Source organism: Melospiza melodia, chromosome 1 (genome assembly GCF_035770615.1).
Source record: "Melospiza melodia melodia isolate bMelMel2 chromosome 1, bMelMel2.pri, whole genome shotgun sequence".
In the NCBI taxonomy this organism is placed as follows: domain Eukaryota; kingdom Metazoa; phylum Chordata; class Aves; order Passeriformes; family Passerellidae; genus Melospiza; species Melospiza melodia.
Genome location: NC_086194.1, coordinates 169,251,530 through 169,279,519, shown reverse-complemented (window position 1 = coordinate 169,279,519; position 27,990 = coordinate 169,251,530). Strand labels below are relative to the sequence as shown.

General features: G+C 38.4%; 1 protein-coding gene across 2 annotated transcripts in view; it reads left to right on the top strand.

Annotated features, from left to right (window-relative positions):
- TRAPPC9 (trafficking protein particle complex subunit 9) overlaps positions 1–27,990 on the top strand; it is a 452,774-nt gene that overhangs the window by 78,974 nt on the left and 345,810 nt on the right. The window lies entirely within an intron of this gene.

The window sequence follows — 27,990 nt, the reverse complement described above, 5'->3', positions numbered from 1 at the left end:
ACATTTCCTGCACAGATCCATGTTCTGCATCAGCTCATCCTGTCAGGAATTAGAGTGAGTGTTATATGTGGCAAAATTTGGCTTTGTGTGTGTTTGGCTGAGAAGCAAACACAGGCTCTGCTTTTCTCAGTGACTTGCTTTGCCTGTGAATTTGATACCTTCACAATTCACAATTCTATCTGAGCAATTAACAGGTGAAGCTGTTAATTTGTAAATGTGTTTCTTTTGGATCATTAGCACTGTTAATTCATCATCAATTGATTCTGCAGCACAGGAAAGGTCTTAGCAAAATTACTCAAGTCTTTATTTTTTTTTTTTTATGACATAGTAAGGTGTTTCCCAATTGTTTGCAAATCTAAATGAGCATGATTGAGGAAATAATTTGCTATTTAAGTGAACAAAATGTCTAACATTAATTAAGTTCAGAGATTTATGTATCATGTCTGACCTGTAGATACTTCTCAGTTACAGCAGCAATGGGAGTGTTACTTCAAGATAGGACTAAAAAATCTAGAAATGCAGAAGTTTGTTCCAAGTACAATGAAAAAAGCATTTTGGTGCACTTTTTGCTTGTCAATCAGTTGTCCTGGCAACCAAGAAGTTGCAGGTTCCCAATGATCTGTGTGATAGTATTAGAAGGATATTGAAGGGGTGTAAAGCAGAAACTTGGCTTTTAGCATGTGTAGAAAAACTGTGGTGGGAAGGCACATGCTGGATCCTGTTGCCAGGGTTATGGAATGAATTTTGATTTAATTGGTATTTTGTGATGGAAGAATCATTCAGATGATCAAAACTATGTTGAGTAGGGAATACACATTCCAACAGCACCAAAGATTCTTTGCTGAGTAAATGTGTCTGTGTCCTGAGCCTGATGAGCATCACTGCTGTACAGAACCTGTAGCATGCTTGGAGTTTGTCCCAATTAAACTACTATAAACCAATAACTGGATCTGCTTGAATTAAAAATGCCTATGGAGCTCAAAACTATTTAGAACTATGCTAAAAATGTTTTTTGATTCACTGGGCTGTGCACATAATTAACTCTCTACGTACATGGACAGACATAGTGGGTAGTGGGTAAATGACCAGAAAAAATGACCTGTTTTAAGTGAGGAGATGTACTTGCCTCTTTAGGCAGTCATTCTGTGATAATGTGGATTTCTGCTTGTGGCTTCTGTTTTGACACTGCTCTTTAGTAGGAAGCAGCATAGGAACCACCAATAGCTTGAAATGAAAGCCAGATAAATTCCAAACCATAGATAACAGGGAGTTACTGTAAACAATCCAGTCAATTAAGAATTTATAGATATCATTAGAATGTGCTGTGATCCAGTTGTCTTGGCTGAGTTTTGAGGAATTTGCTGCAGTTTTGGATTTCAGTCTCTCTGGTTTAGACTGGGTGTCTTTGAGTACATGAATTATATTTGTTGTCAAATGCTTTTGCTCAGACATTGCTGTGTGAAATGAAACAAGCTGGGATCTGCACATGAGAGAGGATCCAAGATTCCCTTTGATGCTGAGTCTCAAAATGTTTGATATTTATGAACCTTTTTGAGTTCCCTAGAACCTCCTTAAAAATCCTTGAGTTTCTCCCTATGGCAGCAGAACAAATCTGGATTTTTGGGCTGTTTGTCCCTCACAGAGCAGTTTGGGGTGAGCTCTGGATTACATTTGCTTTATTGTTGTGCCAATTAGAGTGGTTTGACAAGGACTAATGTAAGAAGCAAGTGGGAGTTTTTAACTTAAGAAGCAAGATGGATCTTAAACAATTTGTATGTGTGGTGAAAACACTCTGCTTTCACTTATTCATGATTTAACAATAGGTGTCTGGTGTGAATATTCAGGGGTAGTGGTTATTTTTCAATCCTGCATGCTGTGCATAAGCTCATCTTCAAATAAAAGTGAATTTCTGCAAATGAAAGTGAGTGTAAATCAATGCTTCTCGTGTTGCTGATTCTTAAATGTCCTTGTTCAGATATTTATAAGCCTCATGCTTAAACCTTCCCTCCCTACTTGTTTGCCTTACAGAATTTGTGCTTCAGTCTTGGATATTGCAGTCGAGGTTCTCTGCAATCTCTGTTTCCAATTTTGCTGTAGGCTGTCTCCTAATAAACCAGTCACTGGCTTCTGGAAATGACTGTTACAATGAGCTCATAAATTCAGTGTAAAAAATTGCTTTATGACCTCATCATAAAGCTTGCTTATACCCTCAAGCTGAATGGAATCTCAGGCTGTAATATTATGTTCAGATATTCTTTTCTGCTGTTCAGTGCTGGGTTGTTGTGCTGAGCCTTGTCTAAACTCCTTGGTTGTTCCAGGGTGCATCTGCATGAAAGGATTAATTACTCTGCTGAGGGTAACTCAGCCTTTCACCATTGCTGTGGTGTGTGAATGTCAGGTTTGAGGCTGAATCTGTTACTTTTTGAGTAACACTGCAGTGTGTTCAGAAATTCAATTATTCTATGTCTCCATGCAAAAGCTGCAGTGAGAAATGTAACCAGATGCCATAATCTCTCAGCAAACGCAGTGCCAGTTTGAACCTGGGGCATTCTGCACTGCTTTTCATGCTTGGAAGCTGAGATTTTGTGGTGGGGTCTAGTTCTTGTCAGATGGAAGAAACAAACTGGCACTTCAGTCCTTATTCCATATGGACTTGAGCTTCAGAGATCAGTCCAACCCAAATGAAGAGTTGAAATGGAGAGCTCTTCTGGCTGGGTGATGAAAACTTTGAAAGCATATTGTGAGTTTTTCAAACCCTTGGTTTAAGCTGTTAAACATTCCCAGTGCTTACTGGGCAGTTGTTTGGCAGACAGGGCTGGTTTATAATTTATAAGGGATTTGGCTGACTTCTTTATTTGTTTTGAGACTTGTTTGTTCAGGAGAATTTCCTTCTGCATCCTGAATGTGAGCTGTAATTCTGGAGATTCAGCTGCAGAAGCTGGAAGGGTTTAAGTACTCTCATAAAACTGCTCTGTTCCTGCACTCTCAGTAAATGGTAGGAAGTGTTAAAATACAGTATGTAGAGCTAATTTAATTTAACACACTGTCTTTAATGTATCTTTTCTGATTTACTCAGCAGTGTATTAAGATGAGATGCAGGCCTTAATTGGATTTTTTTTCTATTCAATTCTCAGGCTTTACTCTTCTATTTGAAAGTGTGCTGCTAATAGGGATAAACTTTATATTGTTGATACTTTAAGTTCTAACTCCTTTTGTTCATAAACCTTATATCTATTCTAAGTTTAAGCCCTTAAACAGAACAAATGGGATTTTTTTTTTAATTTTAAAAATAATTTTGGGTGCTGCTGAATTTAGAGTAGATGTAGAGTCTATAGAACACAACTGAAATTTAGATTCCTTTTCATTGAAGAAATGTGAATATAGGAATAAGATCTTAGGCACAATAGTCCAGTTAGGATGTTGTACTTCCACTCTGTCCTATTTTGGAATTCATTACTATGCTTATAAATTGTGTGGCCCTGAGTTCTCCCTTAATATTAAACATGTCAAGTTTTATGTTTCTATCTCATTTCCCTAATAACTTTCAAGATGGTAGAAGATAAAAAATAAACAAAGCTCTTTCACTTCCAAATCTGATTTTTATCAAAATAATACATATCTTATATTTTATAATTGACAATTTGTGATGCGAGTGCCAGAAGGCCACTCACATCTCCTGAAGCCTGCTCAAATTGGAGCTGTGAGCCACATCAACCTTTGCCAAGTCAGCAAGGTGTTTTTTATTGCCTTCCTGGCCAAAATTTGCAGTTTTCTTTGAGATAAAGTGGATTATAAAAACAGAGATATTCTGCAAAAACAAGGGAGAAATGGGTTTTTGGCAGCTGGTACCTGTCTGGCAAAATTTGATTACGATCTGGATTTGGATCTGGATGAAAGTTGGCAATTTTTGAGCAGTCTGGGTCTAAATGCTTTTAACTTTCCTTCCCTGCCCAGTTCAGCTTTGCTTATCTTCCCTGGAGTTCTATAAATAGTTGAGTATTCCACACAATTTCTGCTCTCCACTCCTCTTCCTCTCCTTCTGTGAATTGGTCTCTCAAGAAAGGAACAGTCTGTTGTGCCCTAGAGAGGACTGCAATTCAGAACATTAAGAAAATACTTGACTAAATCTATTCCCTAGAGCCAGGGGTGGAAAAAAACCCTACTGCCCCTTGGGTTTGGATAAATTCAATTCATTCAGCTTGTCTTGTATTTTACATTCAATATTAGCACAGTAGAATCTTCAATTTCAATGTGATTTTGTTTAGAACTTGCTATTTTTCCCATTTTATTTGACATGAAAGGAGGATTAAAAATTTTTTAAAGTACTAGTAGAAAAAAAATTGGAAGAATTCACTGTCTGCATGTCAAAAGCACTTTTTTTTGGACTTCCTTCATTGTCACTCAGAAAACAAGTGATGATACCCTGCTCATACCCAACCAAATCTCTCATCAGGAGTAGCTGCAGGGGCAATCTCCTGTATAAACCACACTTCATCTCTTTCTTGTCTAAAGATGGACAAAGAGAAATGAAAGTTGACACCAGCACAATAAACAGAGCTTATGGGACCAGCTGGAGGTGGTCACATCCATAATGACATTGTGATAAGTCAGGAAAAAAATCTCAATACTGAGGTTGGCTTTTGTAGGAGGAGGTTGGCTGCACAGAAAGTGAGGGGAGAAAAGGAGGGGAAGTTGACTGGGTTTGAATAATGGAGAAATAATAAAGATGGGCTCATGTGAAGAACTGCTGAGCTGGAAACTTGACGTGGAGGGAGGGAGGGAGGTTTGGAACAGACATCTGGAACAGGGTGGTGAAAGTTCAGTCACCTCTGTAAGAAATTTTAAGAATAATGAGAAACTGAGATGTTTGTGTGAATGCTCTTGCACTAGGTGATAAATTTCCTCAAAATGTTCTTCCAGAGCTCAGAGAGCCCCTGCAGCCTGGAGCTCTCAGAGTGTGACCTGCTGTGTGCTCCATGGTCGGGTGTCACAAATGCAGAATCCCTCTGGGGTTTTACACATTAACTTTGCACTTGCAAGTTCTTGCATGTTCAGTTTTCCTCTTTTAATGAGAACAGATGAGGGAGGTCAGGCAGGGTTTGGACCACAGACCACTCTTTATTTCAGGTGCCTTATTTACTTGGTTCTTACCTGGGCACATTTACAGTGCTCGTGTTGTAGATCCAGACATTTGCTGCTGAAGTTTTTTTCAGCCTCATGCTGCATTTTTACTTAAATATTGCTCATCCTGCATATGATGATGTTTTCATTCCAAATGTTTGATGGAACATTTTTGAAATTCCATAAATTTTATTGATTTAATAATTTTCTGTGGTCTTTTACCCACAAAACTCAGTGCATTGACAAGTAATGAGGAATAGCTGTACTGCAGGCTGTGATAAACACTGTGCCATAGTTTTTTCTCTCCATTTGAGAATAAATAAATAAATCTGCACACAAGTTAAATTTCTTAATATTTCAAATAACTTCTTTTTTAAATTGAAATATTTTCAGTTCCTCAGTCATAGAGGCAGATCATAGTAAGGCTTAGATTTTTGTTCTGAGTTTTGGGCAGCTGGCCAAGGAGATAAACAGCATCTTGATAAAAGAGAAATAAAATCTTTAGACTGTGAGTGTTCTGTTTAGCTAGAAGTGGCATTGTTAATAGCTGCCTTCCCCAGGAATATGAGAAAGAGAAGGAACTATAGTAATTTATCACTGTGGGCACTCCAGAAGGGTGGGTCAGGTGTGGCAGCTTTGCTCAGAAGAAATGGGAAGTGCAGACTGTGTTGGTTGTAATTGATGCCAAAGCATTTTTGAAAGGGCTCCTCAGAATCTGCTTTACCAACTTTGGTTCACTGAGGGAAGTGACTGGAGAATCATCCCAGCAAGCTCCACATTTGCTGTTCATGGGTAAACCAGGTTTTAAATGTGTTAGATTTGAATTTTGCAGTAAGATGGTCTGCAAGAGGGATTGCTTAGTAGAATTTCAATTTATTTACAAGTGTGTTTCAAGCTTTTTAATTTAGTACTAATAATGATGATGTGCTAAATTTATCATTGATCAGTCAGAAGCTAAGTCTTTGTTAGCGGGAGTAGGACAAGATTGACTTCAAAATGCTGAAATTTCCAAGCAATGAAAATTATCTAAAACCATCAAAAGTAGAGGAGAGGAAATTCTTTGTAAGACAAAGAAGAAAAAGCCCTGAGACTGAAATGAATGCAGCTTTTAATATTGTGTTAGATAAAACAGATCCAGCTCAAATTTTGTTGGTCATTTTATGAAATTGGTTTCTCTGTGTTGTCATTAAATTGCTGATCTTGCTGTGAATTGCAGCAACTGATGATGTGAGAGGGAAAAGCAGGTGATGAAAAAAATGTTGTGTGAAGAGGGAAAAGTGTAGGAATTTGAGGGTGTTGATCAAATAGAGTGTCATTTCTTAGATGTTTCTCTATGATTCATTAGACCTGATTTTCTGTAGGTGTGTAATCTTAAAGGAAATTAAATTCCTAATGTTCTTGTGTTTAAATGGAATAAAAAGCATGTTCTCTGGTAATAGAAAATCAAAGTACTATGAATATTACATTGGGAAATTTAGCCTTTAAACTGGTGCATGTTGTTTTTGTGTGGAGTATTTGCTGCACCACTTAGAGCTGTGTAGTTTGATGATAAATTAGTATAAATATTACTATTAAGTGACTTGGATGTGCTTCAGCTGTCTGTAGTTATTAAATACAGTGAGCATAATACATCACATTTTACAGATTGGTAAGAGTGGAGGACTCAGAATGACTTGCTAATTTTAAACCTGGGGCTCTTAAAACATTATTGGTTTAGCTGAGATAAGTCTGAGAAGAGAAAAAGACAAATGACAAGAAGCAATTAAAATACATATTTTGTAATAAAGTAAATCTCTGGAGCAAGGAAGCTTCTACATTGCTTCATGGCAGTAACTGATGTGTCTAATTTTTTTCAAGTTTACTTTCAGCTAGGTTATATCTTTGTATCAAATGCCCAGCAAGGTGAACAGTCCATTTCAGTAATTTGCTTGAGTAATTATGTGAAATTCTACTCATTTTTGGTTAGACACTGTGCAAATGCAAGTATTATTTTTATTACTAATAAATGGAAGTCATAAACAATTATTGCTGTTCCTGCCATTTGATGCAGCAGCTGAGAGTCCAGAACAAGGAATAAATTGCTTGCCCAAGATCACAAAAGATGTGGAGTTGGGAATATTGTCAAAATAAGCACCAAATGCTCCATCCCATTAAAAGGGTGATGTAATCTTGTTTCTTAAGAATATGAAAAAATCATTTGAAATCCTGCATTCTTCACTGAGAATTCAATATTAGTATTTCTTTGCCTAGAACCTTGATCTTTTATCAAAAGCCATTTCTGGATTTTGCCCCTTGCATGGTGCTTGTTCCCTATGGCAGCAGTGTCTTTTTGTTTTAATTCTTCCATGTTATTTTTCCATGTTCAATTCTTCCATGTTATTCTTCATTTGTTTTTCTACCTCTTGTTGGTCAGTGCTGCTGGCGATCCACATCCTCTCCCTGAGTTTATCTGCTTGCTTGGTCATCACCTGTAGACTATAGGTGTTCCAGGCTAGAATAATGAGGGGAATAGCTACAAATGGAGAGCAAATGATCTGAAGTATAAAAAATTGGAAAGTTATCCAGATGCTGGGAATCTATTCTTGTAGCCTTGGTGGAAAACTTTCTACTGATCATCCATCTAATCTGATCCTGATAAATTTACCTCTGAGGTTTCAGCATCATGCCAAGAACTCTGAGCTGAAGCAGGCATTTTTGGAAGTTAGCCAATTTTATGGAAATATTTCAGTGGCAGAAAACTTTCTCCATCCTTACAGCAGTTCCTGTAATGGTGAAATAGCCTTTTAAAAGTGCATTTTACCATTAGCTCTAATTCGTCTTACCTTCAATTTCCACCACTGGATTTTAAAGCAAATAAAGGCCTTCTGCCCTAGGTATCTTTTTTCTCTACTTATTGTAAATGAGATAATGTGGGACCAATTATTTTTAGAATTTTATTGGGAACTTCTGTGTATGACAGAAATGTCAAATTCCGAAGGAAGGCGGACACTGCTTTTCCTTTGCTATTATACAACTCAGTGATGATTGCCCCCAAAGTGCTGCTTTTGCTCTTGAAGCTGTATTCCTGTAAAGTTTGAAAGTTTTATGAATTATAATGAACATTTTTTTAAATGTTTCAGTTTTGAAGCTGACCTTTTGGCTTTCCTTTGTGGTGGTACTGTCATGCAACTATAATGCATAACTTCACCATGGCAAATTTTCTACCACAAAAGAAGTAAAATAGCTTGAATTGTAACTGTTCTTTGTACTTGGTATCCAAGTGTGGGTTATGATCTCCAAGTCTGGATGGAATGGAGTTGAAATTGTGGCTGATTGTTAGATTTTTAACTGAAAAATTAATAAAAGTAGAAATAATTTTATTATCATGTTCTATACCACTTCAGTGAATATTCCTGGGAGCGATGTTCAAATTAAGGGAGGTGAGTTGGGGAAAAGCAAAAGCTGTCCCCAGATCTGAGCAGTTATAACCCTGTATTTTACTAATAACTTTGAATAGTAAGTTTCATTTCTGGGGTGTGAAACTACTCAACCCTCCCCAAAACCCTAACAATCCAATCCTCAGATGTTGGTGTAGTGCAGCTCTGCTCACGTCTCCTCCTTTGTGAAAGCCACTTGCTTTGAGAAGTCCCTGATGGAAAAGGCAACACAATGAGCCTGTGGACATTCCCTCTTTATTTACTCTATACAGGGGACCGTGTTTCCCCCTGAAAATCAGAATTTGTGACGTAACTGTGTGCAAAACAAGATGCTTTCTGCACTCTGCAATGCCAGAGTGAAAATAATTCCAGAAGGACAACCTGAGAGCAGGAATCTCAAATAGCTCTGCTTGCCCATAACTCCTGATTGCTGCTGTCCAGGGACAGGAGAGAGGGCCCAGATCAGTTCTGACACCTGCAGAGTGTCTCCCATGCACAAAGAACATCGGAACAGCAAAGTCTGTCTCACTGATTTTCCTCCTCTGGAACACTGACATGTTTCTACTTTGGTCTAGAAATGTCTTTTGTTAATATGATTTAATGAGGTCTTTGTAGCTTTTCTGCCTTTTTTATTTTGGTTTTTGTTTTTGTCTCTTCTCATCTCTCATAGTATTTTCTACTCACTGTTGCTTTGCCATGTACAAAATCCTGGCTGTGTTTTTCAGGAATCTTGCCATCTGTTGAGTACCTTGTACCAGCCTAATGTGTGAAAGTCTGTAAGGCTCAGCTCATGCTCTCTTTGCCTCATTTGTTCAGCTCACAGGCTTGCATCTTACTCTGAAAAAAAAAATCAAACTATGACCATCAGACTTTTTAAGGGTATGTAGAACATCAAATGGGGATAAAAGTCTGTCTGTGATTCTGACTCTGGTACATTTTCATTTTGCATCTTAATTTTTACCTTCCTTCCTCAGAACAACAAAATCTATTTCAAAACACTCACAGTGTGTATTAGGAAAAAAATCTTCACTGAAAGAGTTGATGATCTTGGATTGATAGTTCTATGATTCTTATCTGGCTCGTGTCCCTGCTAGAAAGAACTATAAAGTAAGAACTTTGTGCACTTGTCCCAGAGACTGAAGGTTTAATTGCCTTTGGAAGAATTAGAAAGTCTTTCTTTGTATCTCAGGAAAGAGAGCCTGGTTGGCCACTGCTCCCTGTGCTTTCCCAGCAGAGTCTGAATTTTCTAGAAGTGGAAGTTGCTTTTGGACATCAAAACCTGCAGGTTCCAGGATTAGGAAAACAATGGAAAAATGTCCTTTGTGAACTTGGTCTCTAAGACCAGAAAGCTTCTTTTTTTTTGAAGGAGTTAAAATTTCAGAATGCAGCAAACAAAGTGAGGAGCTATTCATCCTTTGTGCTCAAATGGTTGAAATTTTCAGAACAGTGAAAATCTTCATTAAAATTTTGTCAGCCAGGCCAAAGGGTTGGCCTTGGACTATCTTAAAGAAATAGGCAGGACTGGCTCTGGAGCAGCGTGGAGTTCTGCATCACAGCACAGTTTCTCAGCTTCACAATCTTTTATTTCCCCCTCTTTTCCCCCTCTTGCTGCATTCCTTTGGAGGAAGGTACAAATTATTTTGATCATTTAGTTCCTGTGTTTTAAAGCTGTATTCCTTAAATTTGCCTGGTTACCTGTTTGGAGTTGTGGTGGGCATTTTACTTTCCCAACCCTTAAAAATAAGCCTTGAATTTTAGCTCATCACCCAGGATAAACTGAAATTTTCCATACTTCTCTGTCTGCATCACCAGCTTGCTGTTTTATGTTTTCCTGCTGTTTTATGAATTGGGAAAATCTTAAAGGATAGCAGCAGGTTTGAAACAGTGTTTTCCACGTTATGCTCTGTGCAGTGCAGTGCATTTCCTTGCAGGTTTGTCTGTGGGTTTTGTTCAGGCTCTGTTTGATTTGGAAGCAATTAAATGAAAGACACTGCAGGTTTGGAGTTTCTCTGCAGCATTTAATACTGGGGGAGTAGGTTCAGATCTAGAGTGGCTGCTCGGAAATGATGGAGGAGATCAAATGTGGAGTTTCAATATTTCAATTTTTAACCTAAACACCAGGTTCTGAGCTTTTTCTAGGGAATTCTAAATTGAAAGAAAGATTGATTGAGTCAAGCTTACTATTAAATTAATTTTAATGTGAAGTGATGATGAATATCTGTATGACTTTTTCTGTAATACAGTTGTTTATATCTAAATACTTTTTATTAAGAGACGGAGTGACCAAAATTGCTGAGACAGGAAGAACAGGAAAGGCTTTTTTGGTTATTGTCACACAAATTTAGCAATAGCTGAGATTTTTCTCTATATTTAACTCCAGGGCATATACAGCTCCCAATTTGAGTAATGCTTTATCTGTGAGGAGGCAAAGATACACCTTTTTGTGAACTAACAGTATCAGGATGATGCTTTTCATCTCCTTTTTTGTATTCAGTTCAAGTCCCGTTTCCCTATGTGCCTATCCTTGGTTTAGCTCAGCAGCAATCAGTGGGAATAACTAAGGCTGCAAGGAAAATAACCAGGAAAAACTCTGAAATCTGAGTATTCCTTGCCTTTTCCTTTACATTCTATGACAATGTCTGAGTTCTTTAAGATATTTGTGATTGCTGCTGGTGGTTTTTTTTTCCCTCCTGTCTCAGGAATTTCCCTAATTGCCAGTGCCACTTCTTCGGGTCTTTCTATCAGCTTATGATCATATAATTTATTACAATAATTTATTACATTATAATTTACTACAAATTGCTACCCTGCATCTTGAATGAATATTCAGGGCACAGAGTGAAAACAAATCTATGACCTCCTCGAAGGAGTTAGGATTTTTTTTTTCTGCTAGACGTTTTAAGCAGCAATATAAACAATATAATTTAGCTGCAAATAAACAGAAGGGAATTGTCAGTGTTCCCCCTTTTGATTGCATCGCTTCCCTTTTGCTTCCTCCTGAGAAGGTTTTCACTTTTCCTTTTTCATGTGGGGAGTCAGAAGAAGGAGATAAAGCTCTGAAACTTCCGTAGTTCTGCTGTGGCTGCAAGGTGAAAATGTCAGCAGTGTCCCCATCCCTGTCACGGGACCTCTCCAAGCTGGATCTTGCTGGAATCGTTCTTGGAATTGTAGGGATGCACCTGTTCTGAAATTAATTCAAGAGGACATTTCAGTGTTGTGGCAGTCTTGGCAAGTGTTGAATGTGTTAATCCTTATGTCCTACCCAAACTTGTGTGCTATTTGGATAAAATTCAGCTTAAATTATCACAGCATCCCAGCAACTTCTGGTGGTTTCTTTTTTTCCTTTTCCTTCTTTTTTTTTCTTTCTTACTGAAATCTGAACCCTCTTCTAAAGAAATCTGATTGAAAGTTAAGCCTTTTATTTAATATGCCACCAAAATAAAACTTCCCCACATTTCTTCACAGAGAATTTAATTTTAAATAGATTTTTATTTTCCATTAATATATGGTTTAAGGTAAAGCTGAGTTAAATAATTAATTACTGCTAGAGAATGCATTTGTAAAGTAACTTATCTTTTTGCTTGTCAGTTATGCATGACTGAGAGTTCATTATATTTGCAAAAATAAAATCTTACAGGATACTTAAATTCCCTGTGATTTGTAACCTGGAGTTTGCCTGTCCTACCACTAATTTGTGATTGATTTTGAAGAGAGACTAGAAAAACAACTGTTGGAAATTGAAAAGATTTGTTGCCCACATAGAATTGGACATTATTTAAGTTAAGAAACTGAAGTGTAATCTAAGCAGGAATTCCTGATATGAATTTAATATTTCAAGAATGAAATTTAGCCATGGTGCAAATATGACTCCCTCCTATCAATTAAATGTCCACATGGTGGATCCACTGTGAATGGTAAACCTGTTTTATAAATGCAAATGTTTCATTTGTGGATTCATATTCTGTGGAAAGTAATTTATTTTCATATCCCACATACTGGAGTGTGTATTTTAAATACATACTTTGTGTGTGTGTGTTGGAGGTTTGTACCACAAAATGGTGGGGAAAACTCCAGAAATAACAGTGAAGAGAGATCTTCTTCAGCAGGTACATTTATGTTTCTATTGAAAGTATTTGATCTGTTGGGTCTTGAATACCAATAATGCAAAAGAGTGAAATTACCAGTTGAAAGGCCTTTATGAGTTTCTAAATTTCTAAGATATCAAAAAACCAAAGACTATAATGCACTAAACCAATTTGGGAATATTCAGACTGCATAATATGGAAAAGTGTTCAGAAAGATCATTTTTCTTAGATTCCATTACATAAAAGAATTGAAATATCCCCATTTATTTAGTACCCAGGCTAAGCCTGTAAGCCCAAGTCATCTGCACTTAGTGATACCCCTCAGTTACTCAAATGTTTGAAGATCTCTGATATAAACACTCAATAACAGAGTCTGCAGGAAGAAAACCCCAAAGCAAGCAAGGCTTTGTGAGCACACAGGAAGGAGACTTGAGTGAGTACAAACATTTAGGTTTGGAGTAGAGGGATGTGGAGCTGCTCATTTTTAAGGAATATTATTGAAGGCTACCTGGTTACTAATCTGAGATGGATGCTTGATGTAGCCTTCACATTCTCCTGTTGTGTCCCTTATTTTTTTTTAATACATAATTCCATCCTGTATTCCCTGGAAAATTGTATACTTTCATTAAATATATCAGTGCTTTTAGTATTCTGATCTGTGGCTCAGGTTTTGAGCTGCATAAGCTACAAGTAACTTGGAAACTGCAAGATAAAATTAATTCATTCAGCATTATGAAACAAAATTTAGACTGATTAATGCCAGTTTAGATAGTATATAAACATGGAGATTTAAAAAAAGAGAACTATAACTTCAGCAGTATGAAAAACAATTTAAAACTGAATAATGCCAGTTAAAATTGTACACAAGTAGGTAGATTTAAAAAAAGAAAAATAGAACATGTTTTTATAAATGAAACTGAAGATATTTCAGTCTTGCTTGATTTATATTTAGAAAAAAAAAATACTGTGACTGTTCTACTGCTTTCAGCTGTCATTTTTGTCAGTTCTTAATTTACTTCTTTCCAAACAAGTTTACAAATTTGTTCATTTAAAATGGAAACTTGACTGCTGCTGTTTCTGTTTAACACATGCTTGAAAATGTGCTACTTTTGAAGATGCTTCTTTAGGTGAAAGCTGAAGTCAAGCATTTGAGCCTGTTTATTTTCAGAAATCTGTTTCAATTGCAACCTGACTGCATCTTCCAGTGTTCCTGTTTGATTTTAACTTAATAATGGAATTAAAACCAGCCACATATTATTTGTTTAATATGTGGGGCTGTTTTATTTCCACTGAGTAAGAGATTGCATGGATGTCTATAAATGTAGAAAAGATTCTTCTCACTTTCTCCTGTGAAGTTCTGAAAACCTCAATGAAACCTCACCCTGTTGGAGTTCTGTGAACTGAATTTTTACCCCGAGGTTCTGTGCTGAATGTTTTAATCATGAAAGGGGAGGTGATAGGCGCTGGTTGGGATGTCACAGTTGGAATGAAATTTTGTAACTTCCTCTTGTCAAGAGAAGATTTCTTGTTACAACAAGCTGTTAATGGCAGGCAGATGAATAGGCTGGTGATAGGGCACTTGCTTGGAGTGGTTCAGCTTGAATCAAGCAGGAAAAGGCATTTTGAATAGATGTTTCACTTATTATAAAAGTGCACTTTAAGGGTTGACTTTTGTCAACTGTTCTTTCTTGACATAAATATTTCTGAGAACTGCAGAAGACCCAGAATCTTAACACAGTAATTTTGGATCAAAAGTCTCCTTTTCAAGAGACCTTAGCCCAATTCAGGGCAGTACACTCTCTTTGGAGAATACTTTTCCATTTTATTGTGGGTTGCCCTGTGCCATATTTCATCCAAGAACTTCAGGGCTTAAGTTCTGAAAAATAAAAAAAATGGAAGACGTTTTTCAGCATCAAACTGTGTTCTTTTAGCTGTTTTATCATCTTTCTGTTTTTCCTGAGTCAACTGCAGCATTCCTGTGGCATTTTTTACCTGTACACAAAAAAGTCTTGAGAATATGTAGTGCAAGGTATATTGAACATCAGTCATCACTGATGGGTGAAAAAACATAAGTAAAAGGACAAAATTATTTGAAATTTTAGGTTCTACTCCATTAAGGAAAATTAATAGCTGCATTACAGAGTTGTGTTCACTGACTAGGAGCTGTGCAGCAAAAATCAGAACAGATCTGTCCCAAATACAGCAGAACTGTAAGTCTGAGGCCAGATAGAAGAACACAGCACAGAGAATTCAAAGAAACATTCCAATCTCATCTGCTTATTTATCCAGCTATTTATTGATAAGGCAGCATTCACAGAATCAGACTCAGAATGGATGAGGTTGGGAGGCATCTCTGGAGATCACCCAATGCCACTTTATTGTTTTACAGTCAATGAGAAGGTAACACCTTACATGGCTAAGCCAGTTCAGTATGAGTACAGTATTTAGTATAGAAATTGTAACCCTTTAGTCATTTTAGTCCAGACTGAATCATTACAGGAAGAACAATAATACAGCTGGAATTATTACACACCAAATTCTTAGCAGAGGAAAAGGGGCAGGAGCTATGGCCACCCTCCCAGTGCTGTGAGGTTCCTTCACTGGGTGGAACATGCCACAGGTGATTTCTTTTCTAGGATGCCTTTTCTAATGTGTTTTTACACCTTACTTTTTCTTCATTGGTCTGTGGTTCCTTGTTCCATCCCACATCAGCATATGTTAGATGTTATTTGTTCCTGCTAGCCCTGAGCAGGGTTTTGTCCAGCTGTGCACCTGCATTTCTTTATCTGATTCTTGGTGAGTGGTTTACAGCCTGTGGGGTTTTGCTTGAACAGCTGTGCTGCAACCACCTCTCCAAGTGTCTGTCATCAGACAGGCCCTTTATTTATTCACACCACATGATTATCTTGTTCCTGAATATCTCATTCTACCTCTTGCAACTCTACGTGTAAAGCTGTGGTTGGCCCACACAATTAAAACACGAGACACAGCGTCCTGGTCAGGTGGACAAATTGTTGTGGCAGCTAAAGCTCATAAAATAAAGTTGCAGGCAGGTCAATCAGAGCAAACTGAACAAATCTCAGTCCTGAGGCCTTGTGAGGTCAATACAATGCACCAGAAATACAAATAATACAAATTCAGGCCCTTTCCTGGCTAGGACACTGCAGTGTTACAAGACTGCCCAGCCTGGATGAGAGTTGGTTTGAAATGATGAGCACGTGAGGGAAGTGGACACGAGTTCCAGTCAGTTCTCTCATGAATATTCATTCAAGTAAATAGAAAATGATTCTGTGGCACTGGCACTCTGGAATATCAATGAAAGAGAGTAGATGAGTTTAATTACAATTACTTGGGAAAGATTGGGTCATTTTCCCCCATCCAATTTATCAAATAGTTGTGTATGCTCAGTGTTGTCAGGAATAGGTTGCATTACCCTTGAAAACCAAAACTGTTAGCTTTTGGGGGGTGAAGTGCTTTCTAGAAAAGAGTGGATAATGGAAAAATTATTAATAACATGGTTTATGTAAAGAAAACTTAATCAGAAATTGTTGACCTGCATAATATGTTGAGAACAGTTCTGCTTTACTGAGTGTGGAATCAGAGCAGTTTCTTCCAGTGAAAGTATCAGAAGCAGCAGATTTGGGGTTTTGAACAACTGCCTTAACTATTTTATGCAGTGAGTAGCAGGCCTGCTGAGTTCTTCATAAATGGACTGTGACACTGTCTTCCACAGAAAAATAGGAAATAATTATTCCCTCTGAGCATGCCAACTGTTTAATTATGGGATGGTTGAAGCATTTTGTTACTACTGGTACTGGTAGCAGCTGAAGTAATATTTAATGTTTTATACACTTGATTCCATGTGAATATGCTTAATAACAAAATAGATATTGGACTGGAAATTGAGGTAGTATCAGCATAAGAAACAACAATATGAATTAATTTTCTAACTCAACATTATGGACATTCATTTTATATGAAGTTGGTTATGCCTGTTGAAAGCCTGAAATAAATGTAGTATTGCACAAAATCCTTTTATTCCAGAAAGGAGAAACAGCAGTCCATTTAAAATTCATGTCCAATAGCTGCCTCTTTCTTACTGTAACATTTTCTGGCTGCATAGAATCATAGACTGGTTTGGGTTGGAAGGGACCATAAAAATCCTTTAGTTCAGTCTCTCTGCCATGGGGATTTGGGGGAATTGTCTATACTGCCTTTACTTCTAATTTGATATTTTTCATGCAGCATTTTTTATATTAAGGAAAAGAAGTGCCAGGTATAAAATGTGTTCCTCTTTTATAGATATGCCATGTATTACAGTCTTGTGACTTATTTTGTTGTGGGGAGAGTTGAAGGGTGAATAATGATGGGAATATTTGTTGTAAGTTTGGGGAAGGGGTAAAAATAAAGGTTAACACCAATATAAATCTTTCTCCCATGTTGCTGCTTTCATCAAAGTGTCAGAACTGGCTCATAACTGCTGTAAATCGTTAAAAGAGATAAAATATATAACAAACCTGGGAAGTCTATTTGAATGTTTCATATGTGGATGCAGTAAGCTGATCAATACTGATTTATCTTTACTAAATGGATGTATCTGCCACCACTTTTTCAATGAAAGCTGTGGTAACTTTAGCAGCAGGATTTGAAAGGCAGTTTGTGCTCTTTGTCTTTGCACAGCTGGCTTTTAGATGCCAATTTCCAGGGAAAAGCAAAAAAAAAATGCAAACCCTTCCATTCATCTCTTTCTTGAGACCAGCAATAGAAATTTTATTCTTTTATAGCAACATTCATATACCTTAGTGCTTAAAATCCACTCTGTTCCTAATGAACTTCTGAGTTCACTTGAAGAACATGTAAAATGGAAATCTGGAATCATTCCATTTCCTGGAGAGCTGTTCCTGTCCTCACTTTCACATCAGACCTAGGAGGAGGTTAATGGATGACATGAGGTGGTTGGATGAGCCTAAAAGATACCATCTATTTAAAATGTATAAGGGTATAAATAGTCACCAGATGGCACTGTGACTGAGATAAAACACAGCAACCATAAATATAGTCAGCTACAGCTCAGAATAAATGTTAGTTTGCTCTGAAGTTGTTATATCAAACAGTGGTAGGATTTTTTAAAATTATTTTTATTTTTTCTGTCTGTGTTGAACTTCAGTAGCTCTGTTGGCTTCAGTAGCTTGTGCTTCATCCAATCAAGACCATTTGTGTCAATGCAGCCAGCCAATTGATACTTGCTAATGATTAATTTTAGACTATCTGATAAAATTATAATAAATTCAGGCAACTTTTGGTATTCTTCTTTTACTTCTAAGGGAAAATATGCAACAAATTACTTGAGGAGAAAAAGTCATTTTGATGAGTGTCTCACTCTTCATTGCCTGGTAGAGTTATGGAGGAGATTATTTTGGGAGTTACTGAAAGACAGTGCAGGTACTGGGAGGCAATGCAGTCATTGGTCTCAGCTTCAGGAGAGCAAAGTCCTGCTTGGCAAGCCTGGCTGCCTTTCATGAGCAGGTCACCCACCAGCTGGGCAGGGGAAGCCAGCTGATGCCATCTTGTTGGATGTCAGCAGAGCTTTCACTACTGCCTCTTGTGGTGTCCCTCTGGACAAAATGTTCAGCCCCCATCATGGGATGGGTGAGCAACTGGCTCAGGGGTCAGGCACAAAGGGTGACAATGACACTGGTGACATCAGAATGGTGACCTGTCACTGGTGGGCTTCTGCAGGGCTCCATCCTCAGCCCTGTGCTCTTCAGAATCTTCATAAGTGACTTGGACTCATGGCTGGGAGGGACACTGAGCAAGTTCACAGATGGTACAAAACTGAGGGGAGCTGCTGATGCCCTTGAAGGCAGAGAGGCCCCACAGAGACATGAACAAATGGACTGGGCAACCAGCAGCCATTGAGGCTCAACAAGAGCAAGTGCCAGGGATGAGCAGCCCTGGATGTACAGACAGACTGGGGAATGAGGCTGGAAAGCAGCTGTGGGATGGGACCTGGGGGTCCTGGTCAATGGAAAGTTGAATGTGAGTCAGAAGTGCCCTGGCAGGCAGAAGGACCAACCCTGTCCTGGGGACATCAGGTGCAACATCACCAGCTGGGCAAGGGAGGGCATTGTTCTCTGCTCTGCTCTGGGGTGGGGTGGCCTCACCTTGAATATTGGGTACCACAATATTAGAAAGATGTGAAGCTGTTAGAGAGCATGCAAAGGAGGGTAAAGAAAATGGTGAAGGTTCTGGAGGTGAAGCCACATGAGGAGTGGCTGAGGACACTTGTTCTGTTCAGCCTGGAGTAGACTGAGGGGACATCTCATTGCAGTTACAATTTCCTTGTGAGGGGAAGAGGAGGGGCAGACACTGATCTCTGACCAGTGACAGGACCTAAGGGAATGGCCTGAAATTGTGTTGGGGAAGGTTTAGGTTGGATATCAGGAAAAGTTTTTTCCCCCAGAGGGTGGTTGGGCACTGAACAGGCTCCCCAGGGCAGTGCTCACAGCACCAAGCCTGGCAGAGCTCAAGAAGTGGTTGGACAACACTCTGAGGGCACATGGTGGGAATGTTGGGAATGGAGCTGTACAGGGCCAGGAGTTGGACTCAATGATTCTTGTGGGTCTCTTCCACTCATTCTGTGATCCTGTAAAATGCTACTTAACCAAATATTTATACCAGGACAGAGTCCTAAAGTAATAGTCAGATATTATTCTGTTTTAATTTGTGGTATAGGTTTAATTGGAGATCTTAGCAAAGTTTTTACATCCTTGGAATAACAGCACTTTTGTAGCTGACATTGAAGTTAAGTGGAACAAAAATTAATTTCCTTTGCACAGAGGTTTAACCTATATTTTGTTTTATTTGTAAAGTCAGCTACCTAGATGATGTTTTAAAGGAATGGTATCACTCAAGCTATTGCTCATTCTAAAGGCTTGTTCTCTCATTAATTTTCCTGTTTGATGAAGTATCTTACCAGATCTGACATGATTTTTCTTTAGTCCTCAGCATCACACTTTGGTTGAGAAAAGTATTCATGGTGGTAATATCACTTGGCAGATATGCAGAAATCCTAGAGAGATGTGGAGTAGTACTGTCAGTAGATTTTCAGAAGTTCACAGTTGTAATGTGTGCTCTATGTTCTAATTCCCCTGTGATAAATCTAGAAAAAAGATTGGAAGTGTTTAAACTTTAAAGAAAGTGTAGTTGATAATGGGCAAATTCGAGTAGAAGTGTTAATTCTTTTTGCCTTGCAGCCTGAGTTCACTGCCACGGTCAAGTTGATCCATATGCCTTATGAAAACAGCAATTCTAATTATCCCAAGAGCTTAATTTTCTTGCCTGAATATTCAAGTCTCATACTACAGTGGGGTTGACTTTCATTATCTAAGTTTTAAATGTCAGATTACATTCCCTTACCAAAACCAAGCTTTAAGAAGGATACAACACGTGGAGTTTGTTCTATTTAAGTTGTAGTTCATCTTTAAGTAATCATCATGAAAGATGGAAGGTGTAATTCAAACCTATTTTAGAAACTGTATTTAGTTTTGGCTGGGAGATAATTTTTCTTTTCCTTGGGTCTTGTTTTCACTTGCATTTGGAAGTATATATCAAAGGTCTTACCTTTAATTCTGAAGAACACAAGTTCAGTGCACTTTAAGCCGTGTTTAATTTCTTATTTTTAATGTAGATAATACCCTTCAAAACCACTGTTAATGAAACCTTATACACACACATATATTTATGCTTATAAAATAAAATAAAATTGGATACTTATTTTGCCCTACCAATGGCATAGGCTGGATGGTGAATGGATAGAAAGTCATGGCAGAAAAAAACCTGGATGGATGTTGATGGAGGAACAGTCAGCAGTGCCTCTGTGCCTTTTCAGTGAAGGCCAACTCCAACTGGATGTACCAGGAAATGTGTGGTCAGCAGGCTCAGGGATTCTTCCCTTCTGGTCAGTGCTTGGGAGTGCTGTGCCCAGTTTTGGGTTCTCAGTGTAAGATGGACAAGGAGATGCTGGAGTGAGGCCAGTGGGTCCATGATAGATGTGATGGGATCTGAGGTTTCTGCAGCCCCAGGATGTGATGGGACCTGAGGTTTCTGCAGCCCAAGGTGGAGGAGGCTGAGGGTGTTACCTGGGGCAGAGTGTAGAGCCAAGGGAGCTGGGCTCATCTGGGAAACACACCGTGAAAAAACAGTAACAGAGTTGCAGAATGGCTGAGACTGGAAGGCAAATCTGGACAACATCTCTGTTCCACCCTGCTCAGGCAGTCAGGTGTCCAGGATTGTGTCCAGTTGACTTTTGAGTGTATTTAAGGTGGGAGATTCTCCAGCTTCCTGGGGAGGTTCCATGCTCTCACCCTGTACTGGGTTTGGCTGCAGTAGAGTTAAGTTTGTTCATCGTGGCTGGTGTGGGGCTATTGTTTGGGTTTGTGCTGGAAACAGGTTGATAATTGAGGGATGTTTCCTAATGTTCAGAGGGAACCTCCTGTGTTTCATTCTGTGCCCACTGTCTGTCACTGGGCACCACCCAAATTCCAAGCTTGAACATTTGATGCAGTCACATATGAGGGAGTTTTTTCTTGTTCACTCAGACACAAAATGGCTGCTCAGAGATGTTGCAGAGTCTCCATTTTCAGAATTTGGCTCAATGAAAACAACCTGCTGTAATTTAGCCCTGCATTGAGTGGGGCTGATCAGAGAACCTCCAGAGATTTCTTCTCAGTTAAAATACTTTATGCTGTGTGACATGATGTACTCTGTGAGCACATCTTTTTCTTTGTAGAGACCTTCATCATTCATACCTTTTTTTTTGATGAGTCACATTTTCCAGTGTACAGATGATTATTAGGTAATTAGCAATTGTATTTGATAATTTAAAGAAATGCAGGCATTTCCCTGAGTAATAAAGGAAACTGGTTTGTTTTTCATCAGCTGGCTGAACTGGTCACAGGGGTATTACTGCACTGGTATCAACTGGGATTAAACAGATGAGGAAAATAATAAAAGTGGGAAGCAAAAGGTACTTACTGAGAATGTATGTCTGAATTAATGAAATCTTCTGTATTTAGAAACCTGTTATGAGACAATTTTCCTTTCTTCATATTGAGTGGGGGCTCATGCAGTTGTCAGTAACAACTGTGTAGCCATCATTTCCCTGTTCCAGTTCTATGGACGTGTGTTAGAATGAAGCTGAACTCCAGCAGCTCACACAGATTATTTGTGTGCTCTTGATTGCCATGTGGTTTTTTTCCCTCCTTGAAAAATGAGTTTTGATTCTGCTCTTGCTTCATGTACTTTGAATTCTAGGCATCACTTCATGTTTTATAGCAGCCTTTTCAAGATTGTTGCTGTTGTACTTTTATTTGTAGTGTTCTAGGGGGGAGGGAGGTCAAAAAATGTCACACCGTCTGTCTCCTGTGTGCCACAGAAGTTCATTTTCAGCTTCATGCAGGAAAAAAAAATATTGAAATTTGCTCTGTGGATGTGACAAAGTGTTTCTGAGGACAAGTGTTCAAATGCAATATTGTCAAGCTATTTTTAGCCAACTGCTGTCCCTATAGTGCTGTTTAAAGATTCAGCTCAGGCTGCTAATAGATATATTTATAACCATTCTGTCAACTGCCACAGCATGAGTGCTGTTACAGATGATAATTCTATTCTTGGAAGCAGTGCCATGGTTACCAGTCCCTGAGCTGCTCAAATAGAAGCTATACATCTGTACACACTTAGTAACATTTTAATATCCCAACACATTTTTACACTGCAAGAACGAACAAAGCTAGACATGATAATCAAAGAAATGATACATGCAGAAAAGCACATGAAAATTAAAATCAGAAAAAAATACAATAACTTCTTGAGTATTACATATTCTGAAGGCTGAGTGTGAAACAAACTGTAAGAGGGTTTCTTACTGTATTTTGTTGGTGTTTATTGTTAAGCAGTTTGATTTCAGTGGGTTTATTTCATATTGGACTGGTAATGGATTGATACCAAGTACAGCAGGAGTGTGTGTGGGCATGCACTCGGTACTGTAGAAAGTCACTATGCTGATGAGGTTAGTGTTGGGCCTTTGGAGAAATAACAGAATTGTATTCAATTAGTGATTCATCTGCATTCTAGTGAAGTTTGATGTGAGAGGTTTCCCATGGCTGGACATTTGTGTGTTGTGCTCCAGGGTTTGTGAGTCACTCTTTGCTGTGAACCCTCAGCCGTGGCTGCCTGGCACCCCAGCTTGGCTGAGGCTGGGTGTCCTGTGGAAGCCTTGGATGTGCCTTCATTTGAGCCTAAACCCCACAGGATCCAAGGTCCTCTGCAGCTTTCTTAGTCCCACTCCTCGTCCCTGGGAGTGTTCCATGACTCTGTGACTCTCTGGGGTAGCATTAATGCAGAGCCCAGGACTCAGCTCAGCTTTGCTCTGTCTGAGCATGGAGGAGGCTGAAGGTGTGACTGGAGTGAGACCATCAGGTGCCACCTTTGAACAGAATCTGTTTTTAGTGCCTGCCCTGTAAGGAACCTGCAGCTGCAGCACTGTGGCATTACTGAAGACACCAGAGAAGAAAGTGTAGACCTGCGTGATCGTGGAGCTTTCAGGGCTTTGGAGATCTTTGGTTTATTTTTGTTCTGTTTGTGCTGTAGGATTTGTAGGGAATTGCACTTGGGGCCACGAGCAGCAGTAACAGGCTCTGATCAGTGGTTGAACAGGGCTTGGGATGATCTATTATCACCCACCATGCTGGAAAAGAGGATCCAGTCTGGTTTTACTGCTGTGGAGTTGGGGAAAGGGCTTCTGTGATTCATGGTAGATTTTAATTTTCCATTAAATTTGTTTGTTTGATTACAGATTTAAAAAAAAAAAAGCTATATTGATTTGTATACAATGACTGTAATAATAAAAATAGCAGTATGCTTTTTTAGTGCATCATCGTCATTGAATGTATCCATTTTCTGCTATATGTTGGACATGGAATACATATCACACCTCCCTGGAAAATGGAAACTAAAACTAACTTTTTTGTAGGAAGATCTGTAGTAGCATTAATATTTAGAAGAAGACACTGCCAGTATTAATAGCTTTCTTCAGTTGTAGTGAAATTTTAATATAATCAAAAGGGAGTTTGTTTTCACAATGTGCATAATGCAAATTGTAAAATTCATTGCTGCTAATTGTTAGGAAGGCCATGGCAAAAGACAGGTTCAACATGGAACAAGAGAAATAGAAAACTGGATTTGCTACACAGCCTGCTGTCCAGATGGTCCAAAGGCAGGGCTGTGCTAAAAACTTGTTTGATACTGACTATAGATGAGAGTGATGATTGTTTCATGCCTTACTTGTCATATTTCTCCTCAGACAGGTACTGCTGTCCGGTGTAGGATGCAGAGCTATGGAAATGTCTGGTTTGTTCCAGTAACAAAAGCTCTGTGTTAAGACCCAGAACTACATAATTCAAAACCCAAGTTTCTTTGGTTTGACTGCTCAGAGGAATTTTTTTTTAGTATTTTCATGCTTTTTTGCTGTTCTGTTAAGTAAATTTTATCAAATCTCATTAATTTGCTGAGCAGTTAATTTTTTTAAAAAAAGATAATGCAATGGCTTGTTCTGTAATAATTTTGCTTTATGCCCAGTTTTCAACAAAACCCTCAAAAATGTTCAGGTAATGCAGATGTTTTTATGTAGCTGATAGCAATTAAGGTTTAACTGGTATTCTTAGCAATAACTTTCGTTGTACTCAGTGAAGGCTTGAGGTCTGTGTTTTCTAATAGTGAAGATGGTAAGGAGTGGACGGACACAAATCCAGATTCTTTTTATGGGTTTGCTTAAATTTTGCACCACAAATGTGAATCATGCTGCAATTTATCTTTCTTGTTCAATACTAGAATTGTGATGTGCCTGATTGTGTCTAGAAATGAGGCAGATACCTGGCTGCTTGTGGGAGAACTTGGTGTTTAGTCCTGGGAACGTATAGAAAGAGAAAGAAAAAATATCTGAAGTTATAGTAAAACCCCAAAAATTTGTAAAGATTATGCTGGAGGGCATGAAATTAATCTCTCTTGGTAGACAGAGGAATTCTGAAGGAAAGTGTTAGTTTATTGTTGAGTAGCATTCCATAGATGGCATCCAGGTGTGACTTTTGAAGTGATGCAATCAACTTTTTCTTGAAGTCTGGGTTTTTTTCACATTGAAGGGACAAAAGGTTTGAGATTGGTAACTCAGGAAGGCTCCTGATGACTGAAAAAAGTATTTTATCTAAAGGAAAGATAAGGAGGGAGATTTGGGGTTGCATAAGTTAGTCAGCCCAGTTGGGTTTCTGATGAGATGATGGAACTTTTCCGAATATGTGAAAGAGAAGAACATGGTTGAGCACAATCAGCGTGGAGCTACCAACCTCAGCTCAAGCTTGACTGACCTCTTTGTCTTCTTGGCAGAAATGGCTGATTCCTTGATGATGCTGAGGCTGATACCATCCAATATATGAAAAATCCAGATGGTGAAACAGAATGTGTCCTCAGGAAATTCCTGGATGAGACTTGAGTGTTGAGTAAACATTGTAAGTGGTAGAGATTGAGTGTAAAAGTATCTTGGGAAATTTGAGGCTGGCACCAATAGGAATTTCAGAAGTTGTGCAAGGAGAAATGCAAAGTTCTGATGAAATGGTCTTTGTAGTCACAGTGAATGCCAAGTTTAATATAAGCCAGGAGAGCGTTCTCGCTGGGAATAAAGGACGGCTGTTCCTGCTTTATATAATGGAGTATTATAGAGGTGTGTGTGAAGGTAAAAAAGTTTGATCATTGTCAAATTCTCAAGTACATTTCATCTACTTCCTCCAAACCTGCAGAAATCACACTGGATTTATTGCTTAGTAGAATTATATTGCCAACAGGGGATGTGAAGCACAAGTGCTGTGTTTGGTTTCACTAGCCATGAGAGATGGTTGCCAGGTCTCCATGTTATCTCAGTGTTTGGCAGTTCCATGCTTTAATTACTCCCTTTTTTATTCTCTTCCAGACAACTGAGTTATTTGAAGCAGTTGTTTCTTCTCTTCCAGAAGCTTTCTCATGGAATTTTTTAGATTCCTGCCAACTGTGCTTTTTATGTGAGACTGCAAAGGAGGTTGTGACAGATTGGTTTGCAGTTTCATCAATATGCTGCTAATACTCATTTTTACGTCTCTCTTTCATGAAACACAGATGGTCAGGTTTTTTAGATGATTAGTGTGTCACTGAAATTGGGTTTTGGCTAAGAGTGTTGGCTGAAACTCATCCTAACTGAAGCAGATGACACTGGTTGACTAAGGGGAAAAGATGAAAAGGTAGGAATTCTTCAGGAAGGTGTGGAGCTGTACAGTTGTTAAGACACAGGGTGCTTGGTTTAGGTCACATTGCTTTTGCTTTTCAGATATGAAGAAGAAGAGGCATCCATATTTCCTAATGTTAATTTTAAATGCAACTTTCTCTTTTTATTTTACTGATGAGATACTGGTTTTAGGGGTGGCATCAAATGTCATTTTTGTGGCTTTGCCTTCGGATGTATTGAATTCCAATTACTGATGGTATCTGTGCTACAGCATGTACCTTCCTCTGGTGTTTTGCAAAGAACACATTATATACAGCCTTTTGCAAAGAGCATCACCTCTCAGAATGGATTTTATTTCTGCTTGGAGTCCTAAAACAAACTTTGTTTGCATTTGTGTATCTCAGTTTCCTGTTCTCTTGACTGAGAACAGATAGAATTCTGAAGATATGGTTTGTAGATTGAGTTGCTGTCATTCATCTTCTGCCTGGCATATTTGTTGCTTTCCATTTAAGAAATAATTTCCATCACTCACTTATTGACAAGTGTGCATGGCCAACAACAGTTCATATCCCCTTGTACTGAGATGTTCTGCATGACGTGATTTTGGTAGCACGTAAATGCCTAAAAGTCTCAAGCAAATAGCCTGTATTTGAACTGAGATTTAAAAGAGGTATGAAGTTATATAAAAATCTCAGTAAACCTAAAATATTACTTAATCTTTGAAAATGTTACCGACTTCATAAAGGGGAACCAATTCCATGTATTGGAGCCACACATCGAGAGTTCCACTCATGTGTGCATAGAAATCATTCATTTTTAGGCAAAAATTTTTAATGTACTTGGACAAAGTGGAAATTTATTTTGCAAAACATTCTTTGAAAGGCCATGTCTGGTTTGTGTGGTGATTTTTTTATTTTAATCTCTTTAAAAACTGGTATAGAACATTGACAATTATAAGGAGATCCAAGAGATCGAGTCTTAAAATTCTTGAATGCTGTGGTACAAGTTAAAACCTCTGAAACTTGGTCTTTGGAAAACAGGAGGAATGTTATCCTCACCATGCAGATATGGGCCATGTTTTGGGATGTTCTGCCTAACATCATAAAGGCCTTTTTCTTCATCCTAACCTTCTAAAGAAGACTGGTGGACTTGGTCAGATTTCTTTGATGTCATGAGTTAACTGAATGGGGTTCTCAAAACTTTTTTCTGAATGTCCTGTGATAGTGACATGTAAATTTTGGCATCCACATCCACTCTTCCAGGGACCTTGAGTTCTCTGCTACATTTTTTTCTAGCAGAGCTTGGCACTGTGACATTGTAAGAGAAATCCTGCAAATGATTGGTTGTCCAACTGCCCCATTCCTCTTAGTTTCAAAATCCATCATTAGCAAGTTCTTGTTTGTCTGAAAATTTGTGGCCAGCTCAGCATTTATCTGGTCTGTCTGTATTTAAGAGAAGATTATTGCTGCCAGACTCTTGTAAGGACTCATCATGGCTTGTTGGTGGCTGTTGGTTTTAGGATTGTTAGTGGAAGCACTGCTGATGAAAGCTGAATGCTCCATTATGAGAAAAAGGAGTAAGCTGCCTCAGAAAGATCTGACTCATAAGTACAAGGGACTAATTTTTATAGCCTTAATGAAAGGGCATCCATCTTTCCTCTTGATAAAAGAGCAGCCAAAAATACTCTAGTTACTTTAAAGTGCTGGGTAAGCAGATCAGTACAAAAAGTGTGTTTTACCAAGGTAAAAGTAATTTGATATGTAGCAACAGTATTTTTTTAGGCAGATGGAAGTTTCCAAAAGATTAAAGAATGTTTAAGGCCTATCCAAGATCTGTGACAAAAAATGACCCTTTCCACAATCCAGAAATGTCATGGATTTCTTGTGTCCTGCAATGTTACCTTCCTAGTGCATGCTGAAAGTTTTTTGTCTCCACTAGGAGGAGGTGGGAGATGACTTTGATTTGTTTCAATAAGACTTTATCCACTTCAGTGTGAGCCAGTCTGTGTTAAGAATGTCACTGAATCATGGAATGAGTTAAGTTAGAAGAGACCACAGTGGGTTGT